The sequence below is a fragment of the Physeter macrocephalus genome, chromosome 6, assembly GCF_002837175.3.
Source record: "Physeter macrocephalus isolate SW-GA chromosome 6, ASM283717v5, whole genome shotgun sequence".
NCBI classification, from domain to species: Eukaryota; Metazoa; Chordata; class Mammalia; order Artiodactyla; family Physeteridae; genus Physeter; species Physeter macrocephalus.
Window position 1 is genome coordinate 98,840,252 of NC_041219.1, and position 8,086 is coordinate 98,848,337.

Below are 8,086 nucleotides of genomic sequence, written 5' to 3' on the forward strand. Positions count from 1 at the left end.
AGCAGGGGGAGGCCCGCATACCACAAAAAAAAAAAAAAAAAAGAAGATGTGGCACATATATACAATGGAATATTACTCAACCATAAAAAGAAACGAAATTGAGTTATTTGTAGTGAGGTGGATAGACCTAGAAACTGTCATACATAGTGAAGTAAGTCAGAAAGAGAAAAACAAGTACCTTATGCTAACACTATATATGGAATCTTAAAAAAAAAAAAAAAGGTTATGAAGAACCTAGGGGCAAGATGGGAATAAAGATGCAGACCTACTAGAGAATGGACTTGAGGACACGGGGAGGGGGAAGGGTAAGCTGGGACAAAGTGAGAGAGTGGCATGGACATATATACACTACGGATATATGTATATGTATAACTGATTCACTTTGTTATAAAGCAGAAACTAACACACCATTGTAAAGCAATTATACTCCAATAAAGATGTTAAAAAAATAAAAAATAAATTCTCTTTGAGTATTGATATAAAAAATAAAAAAGGGAAATTGGATAGCTAATAGACCTGCCAAGAGGGCTGAGGAAGCAGATTTGGCAACTGGCAAGAACAAGGAAGTCGAGGCAGCTGTGGGGTCACAGTCAATATTATGCCATGATTAGTCTCATAAAGACACCACTGCTGGCACTGGCAAACACTGGACACCAATGACTGCACCATTTCTACACCTGGACAATGAACAACAACCTCTTCTGGCATCACTGGCGTTACTAACCCTGAAAACTCAATGCTGCTGCAGATCCTACAACTGCCTGTAACTACAACAGGTGCCCTGTAGGTCTTATTTCTTTGGGTCACTAACCTCTGATTTAAGGTACAGGACAAGTACATCACAGTCTGAGCTTAGATCATATGCCCATTCACTAGCAGCAAAACAGGCTGAAACAGGTATCTGGGTTTTTTTTTTTCCAGATTCTATAGAGGTAGGTAGGCTGTGCCTATCATCAAAATTCATAAAGTGAGAAATACCTAAGGCATAGACAAGGTGCTCAGATGTTGGGCTGCCAAAGGGTACAAAGTCCACTAAAGAGATGTTGTACAACAAAGTTAAAATAGTTGACAATCAAAAAGTGATTTTTTATTTGGCTATGTAAGGTATGGATTTATATGTATATATTTATGTGTGTGCATATTGGAGGTATATATATATATATATATATATATATATATTTATTTATTTCTAATAGTTGCTTCTAATGGTTTTGCTTAGATTAACATTAAAATAAGAGAGCAAAGTTGGTTTTTGCCCCCAAGGGTTAACCAAGATTGTGTCAGAAAAGAAGAAATTTTCCTCTGCCCTTCCAGGGTCTTATAACTGGTCTAAGAATTAAATTGACATGAGACACGTTAACGGGAGAAAACCAAACAAAAGTTTAATAACATGTATACATGAGAGAGATCCAGGAAAACTGAATAACTCACTAAAATGGCTGAAGTCCTCACCTTTAATACCATCTTCAGCTAAAAACAAAAGAGGATGTTGGGAGTAATGGTTTGGGACTTCAAAGAGGAGAAAGGCAATTCATATGGAGATGGAAAAGCAAATGTTTGGTACATAAATGTTTGCTGGGCCATGCAGACAATGGGACACAGAGTGGACTCTGATCTGTAGGCCCTGCCAATTTTCCCACACCACACCTAGGCGATATTTGCAGATATCTCTGATGATAGCTCTGTTCTGGGAACACGCCATCTATCTGAATTCTTTTAGGCAATTAGAAGGAAGGTCAATGTTTCTTCCTGAGTCTTTTGGGCCTAGAATGTTTTCAGCTTGAAATAATCCGCATGCCAAAGAGACATTTTGGGGTGGAAGATTTTGTTCCCTTACAGTGGCAATATAAGAGGTTCCTAAGCTTCCTTCTTTGCACAGACACACCCAATGTACAGCTACACTTGGAGCATTCCCTATGAAAGAGATCCAGAAACTAGGTGAGTGCCTCCTGCACATTGGACAAATGATAAAATTTCCACATTAAAATGAATAGGAAAGGCTGAGACACACTGTTACCATAAACCCTACCCTAGCACAATGCCATACAGTTGGGAGAGAACCCCCAACTTCTAGCTTCTCCCTGAGGAGCAAAGGGTTTGGACTCCATGTCTACCACTCCAACCCATAGCTAATATTCAATGGTGAAACACGAAAACCTTTTCCTCTAAGATCAGGAACAAGGGCACCCAATCGCACCACTTGCATTCAATACAGTAAGGAAATCCTAGCCAGAGCAGTTGGTCAAGAAAAAGAAATAAAAGGCATCCAAAATAGAAAGGAACAAGTAAAATTGTCTTTATTTGCAGATAACATGATATTATAGATAGAAAACCCTAAAGATTCCACCAAAAACTGTTACAACTAAAAAATCCAGTAATGTTTCAGGATACAGTATCAATGTACAAAAATCACTTGTATTTCTATGCATTAACAACAATCTATCAGAAAGAGAAATTAAGAAAACAATCCCATTTACAATGGCAGCGAAGAGAATAAAATACTTAATAAATTTAACCAAGGAGATGAAACATCTGTATACTAAAAACTATTAGACACTGATGACAGAAATTGCAGAAAACACAGCTAAATAGGAAGATATTCAGTGCTCATGGACTGAAATAATTAATATCATTTAAATGTCCATACTACTCAAAATGATCTACAGATTCAATGCAATCCCCATCAAAATTCCAGTGAAACACTTTACAGAAATGGAACTAATAATCCTAAAATTTGTATGGAACCACAAAAGACCCCAAATAGCCAAGACAATCTTGAGAAAGAACAAAGCTGGCGGCATTACACTGCTTGATTTCAAACAACGTTACAAAGCTATGGTAATCAAACAGTATGGTACTGGCATAAAAACAGGCACATAGACCAATGGAACTGAATAGACAGCCCAGAGATAAACGTACATACTTACGGTCAATTAATTTATGACAATCAAGAATATACAATAAGGAAAGGATAGTCTCTTCAATAAATGGTGTTGGGAAAACTGCACAGCCATGTGCAAAAGAATAAAATTAAACTACTATCTTACACCATACACAAAAATTAACTCAAAATGAATTAAACACTGGAATGTGAGACCTGAAACCATAAGACTCCTAGAATAAAACAGAGAAAAAGATGCCTTGATATTGGTGTTGGTAGTGATTTTTTGGATATGACACCAAAAGGATAAGGAAAAAAAGCAAAAATCAGTAAGTAAGACTACATCAAACTAGAAAGCTTCTGCGCAGTAAAGGAAAGCATCAACAAAATGAAAAGGCAACCTATGGAATGGGAAGATATATTTGCAAATCTTACAACTGATAAGGGGTCAATATCTAAAATATGTAAGGAGCTCATACTACTCAATAGCAAAAGACCAAATAACCCAACTTAAAAATTGGCAAAGGACATAAATAGACATTTTCCCAAAGAAGACATACAAATGGCCAACAGGTACATGAAAGAGTGCTCAATATCACCAATTATCAAGAAAATGCAAATCAAAACCACAATGATTTATCACCACACACCAGTTAGGATTACTTTTATCAAAAATAAAAAATATAAATGCTGGGGAGGATGTGGAGAAAAAGGAACCCCTGTAAAGTGTTGGTAGGAACATAAATTGATGCAGCCACTATGGAAAACAGTATGGAGTTTCCTCAAGAAATTAAAAATAGAACTACAACATGATCCAGCAATACCACTTCTGTGTATGTATCCAAAGAGAAATCCATATCTCAAAGCGATAGCTCTAGTCACATGTTCATAGCAGCATTATTAACTACAGCCAAGATACAAAAACAACCTAAGTGTTCATCAATGAAAGAATGGATCAACAAAATGTGGTATATATATACACAATGAAAAGTCATTCAGCCTTTAAAAAGAATGAAATCATGTCATTTGCAATAATATGGATGAACTTGGAGTGCATTATCATAAGTAAAATAATCCAGAGAAAGACAAATACCACATGGTAACACTTATATGTGGAATCTAAACAAAAAAGTCAAACTCAGAAACAGAGAATAGAAAAGTGGTTGCTGAAGGGTGGGGGAAATAGGGAAAGCTCTGTAAAAATGGTACAGATTTTCAGTTACAAGATGACTATAGTCTGAGGATCTAATGTACACCATGGTAACTATAGTTGATAACATTGTACTGTATAACTGAAATTTGCTAATAAGAAAGGAGAACTTAAATGCTTTCACCAAAAAAAAAGAGAGATTGGTTCAAGATGCCAGATTAGAAGGACATGCGCTCACTCTTTCTTGCTAGAACACCAGAAGAACAACTAACTGCTGAACAATCATCGACAGGAAGACACTGGAACTCACCAAAAAAGATACCCCACATCCAAAGACAAAGAAGAAGCTGCAATGAGATGGTAGGAGGGGCACAATCACAATAAAATCAAATCCCATAACTGCTGGGTGGGTGACTCACAAACTGGAGAACACTTATACCACAGAAGTCCACCCACTGGAGTGAAGGTTCTGAGCCACATGTCAGGCTTCCCAACCTGGGGCTCCAGCAATGGGAGGAGGAATTCCTAGAGAATCAGACATGGAAGGCTAGCGGGAATTGATTGTATGACTTCGACAGGACTGGGGGAAACAGGGATTCCACTCTTGGAGGGCACACACAAAGTAGTGTGTGCATCGAGATCCAGGAGAAGGAACAGTGACCCCATAGGAGACTGAACCAGGCCTACCTGCTAGTGTTGGAGGGTCTCCTGCAGAGGTGGGGGGGTGACTGTGGCTCACCATGGGGAAAAAGACACTGGCAGCAGAAGTTCTGGGAAGTACTCCTTAGCATGAGCCCTCCCAGAGTCTACAATTAACCCCACCAAAGAGCCGGGTAGGCTCCATTGCTGGGTTGCCTCAGGCCAAACAACCAACAGGGAAGGAACCCAGCCCCACCCATCAGCAGACAAGCAGATTAAAGTTTTACTGAGCTCTGCCCACCAGAGCAACACCCAGCTCTACCCACCACCAGTTCCTCCCATCAGGAAGCTTGCACAAGCCTCTTACATAGCCTCATCCACCAGAGGGCAAAGAGCAGAAGCAAGAAGAACTACAATTCTGCAGGAAGTGGAAGGAAAACCACATTCACAGAAAGATAGACAAAATGAAAATGCGGAGGACTGTGTACCAAATAAGGGAACAAGATAAAACCCCAGAAAAACAACTAAAAGAAGTGGAGATAGGCACCCTTCAAGAAAAAGAATTCAGAAAAATGATCGTGAAGATGATCCAGGACCTCGGAAAAAGAATGGAGGCAAAGATTGAGAAGATGCAAGAAATGTTTAACAAAGACCTAGAAGAAGTAAAGAACAAACACCTAAAAGAATTAAAGAATTAACAAACAGAAATGAACAATACGATAATTGAAATGAAAACTACACTAGAAGGAATCAATAGTAGAATAACTGAGACAGGACAACAGATAAGTGACCTGGAAGACAGAAGGGTGGAATTCACTGCCACAGAACAGAATAAAGAAAAAAGAAAGAAAAGAGATGAAGACAGCCTAAGAGACATCTGGGACAACATTAAACATACAAATATTCACATTATAGAGGTCCCAGAAAGAGAAGAGACGGAGAAAGGACCTGAGAAAATACGTGAAAAGATTATAGACGAAAACTTCCCAAACAAGGGAAAGGAAATAGCCAACCAGGTCCAGGAAGTGCAGAGAGTCCCAGGCAGGATAAACCCAGGAAAAACATGTGGAGACACATAGTAATCAAATTGACAAAAATTAAAGAAGAAGAAAAAATATTGAAAGGAACAGGGGAAAAAGGACAAATAACATACAAGGGAACCCCCAGAAGGTTAACAGCTGATTTCTCAGCAGAAACTCTACAAGTCAGAAGGGAGTGGCAGATACATTTAAAGTGATGAAAGGGAAGAAGCTACAACCAAGAATACCCTACCCTGCAAGGATCTCACTAAGATTCGATGGAAAAATCAAAAGCTTTACAGACAAGCAAAGGTTAAGAGTATTCAGCACCACCAAACCAGCTCTACAACAAATGCTACAGGAACTTCTATAAGCGGGAAACACAAGAGAAGAAAAGGACCTACAAAAACAAACGCCCCAAAATTAAGAAAACGGTAATAGGAACATACATATCAATAATTACCTTAAACGTGAATGGATTAAATGCTCCAATCAAAAGACACAAGCTCACTGAATGGATACAAAAACAAGACCCATATATATGCCATCTACAAGAGATCCACTTCAGACCTAGGGACACATACAGACTGAAAGTGAGGGGATGGAAAAAGATATTCCATGCAAATGGAAATCAAAAGAAATCTGGAGTAGCAATACTCATATCTGATAAAATAGACTTTAAAATAAAGAATGTTACAAGAGATAAGGAAGGACACTAGATAATGATCAAGGGATCAATCCAAGAAAAAGATAAAACAATTATATATGCACCCAACATAGGAGCACCTCAATACATAAGGCAAATGCTAACAGCTATAAAAGAGGAAATCGACAGTAACACAATAGTAGGGGACTATAACACATCGTTTACACCAATGGACAGATCATCCAGACAGAAAATTAATACGGAAACACAAGCTTTAAATGACACAATAGACCAGATAGTTTTAATTGATATTTATAGGACATTCCATCCGAACATAGCAGATTACACTTTCTTCTCAAGTGCACACAGAACATTCTCCAGGATAGAACACATCTTGGGTCACAAATCAAGCCTCGGTAAATCTAAGAAATCTGAAATCATATCAAGTATCTTTTCCGACCACAACACTATGAGATTAGAAATCAATTACAGGGGAAAAAACAGTAAAAAACACAAACACATGGAGGCTAAACAATATATTACTAAATAACCAAGAGATCACTGAAGAAATCAAAGAGGACATCAGAAAATACCTAGAGACAAATTACAACAGAAATATGACAATCCAAAACCTATGGGATGCAGCAAAAGCAGTCCTAAGAGGGAAGTTTATGCAATACAAGACTACCTCAAGAAACAAGAAAAATCTCAAGGAAACGATCTAATCTTATACCTAAAGGAACTAGAGAAATGAGAACAAACAAAACCCAAAGTTAGCAGAAGGAAAGAAATCATAAAGATCAGATCAGAAATAAATGAAATAGAAACAAAGTAAACAACAACAAAGACCAATAAAACTAAAAGCTGTTTCTTTGAGAAGATAAATAAACTTGATAAACCTTTAGCCAGACTCATCAAGAAAAAGAGTGAGAGGACTCAAATCAATAAAATTAGAAATGAAAAAGGAGAAGTTACAAAGGACACTGCAGAAATACAAAGCATCGTAAGAGACTTCTACAAGCAACTCTATGCCAATAAAATGGACAACCTGGAAGAATTGGACAAGTTCTTAGAAAGGTATAACCGTGCAACTGAACGAGGAAGAAATAGAAAATATGTACAGACCAATCACAAGTAATGAAATTAAAACTGTGATTACAAATCTTCCAACAAACAAAAGTCCAGCACAAGGTGTATTCAAATGTAAATTCTATCAAACTTTTAGAGAATAGCTAACACCCATGCTTCTCAAATGCTTCCAAATAATGCAGAGGAAAGAACACTCCCAAACTCATTCTATGAGGCCACCATCACCCTGACACCAAAACCAGACAGAGATACTACAATAAAAGAAAATTACAGACCAATATCACTGATGTATATAGATACAAAAATCTGCAACGAAATACTAGCAAACAATACAACAACTCATTAAAGGGATCATACACCATGATCAAGTGGGATTTATCACAGGGATGCAAGGACTCTTAAATATATGCAAATCAATCTATGTGATACACCATATTAACAAATTGAAGAATAAAACCAGTATGATCATCTCAATAGATGCAGAAAAAGCTTCTGACATAATTCAACACCCATTTATGATAAAAACTCTATAGAAAGTGGGCAGAGAGGGAATCTACCTCAACATAATAAAGGTCATATACCACAAACCAACAGCAAACATCATTCTCAAAGGTGAAAAACTGAAAGCATTTTCACTAAGATCTGGAAAAAGACAAGGATGT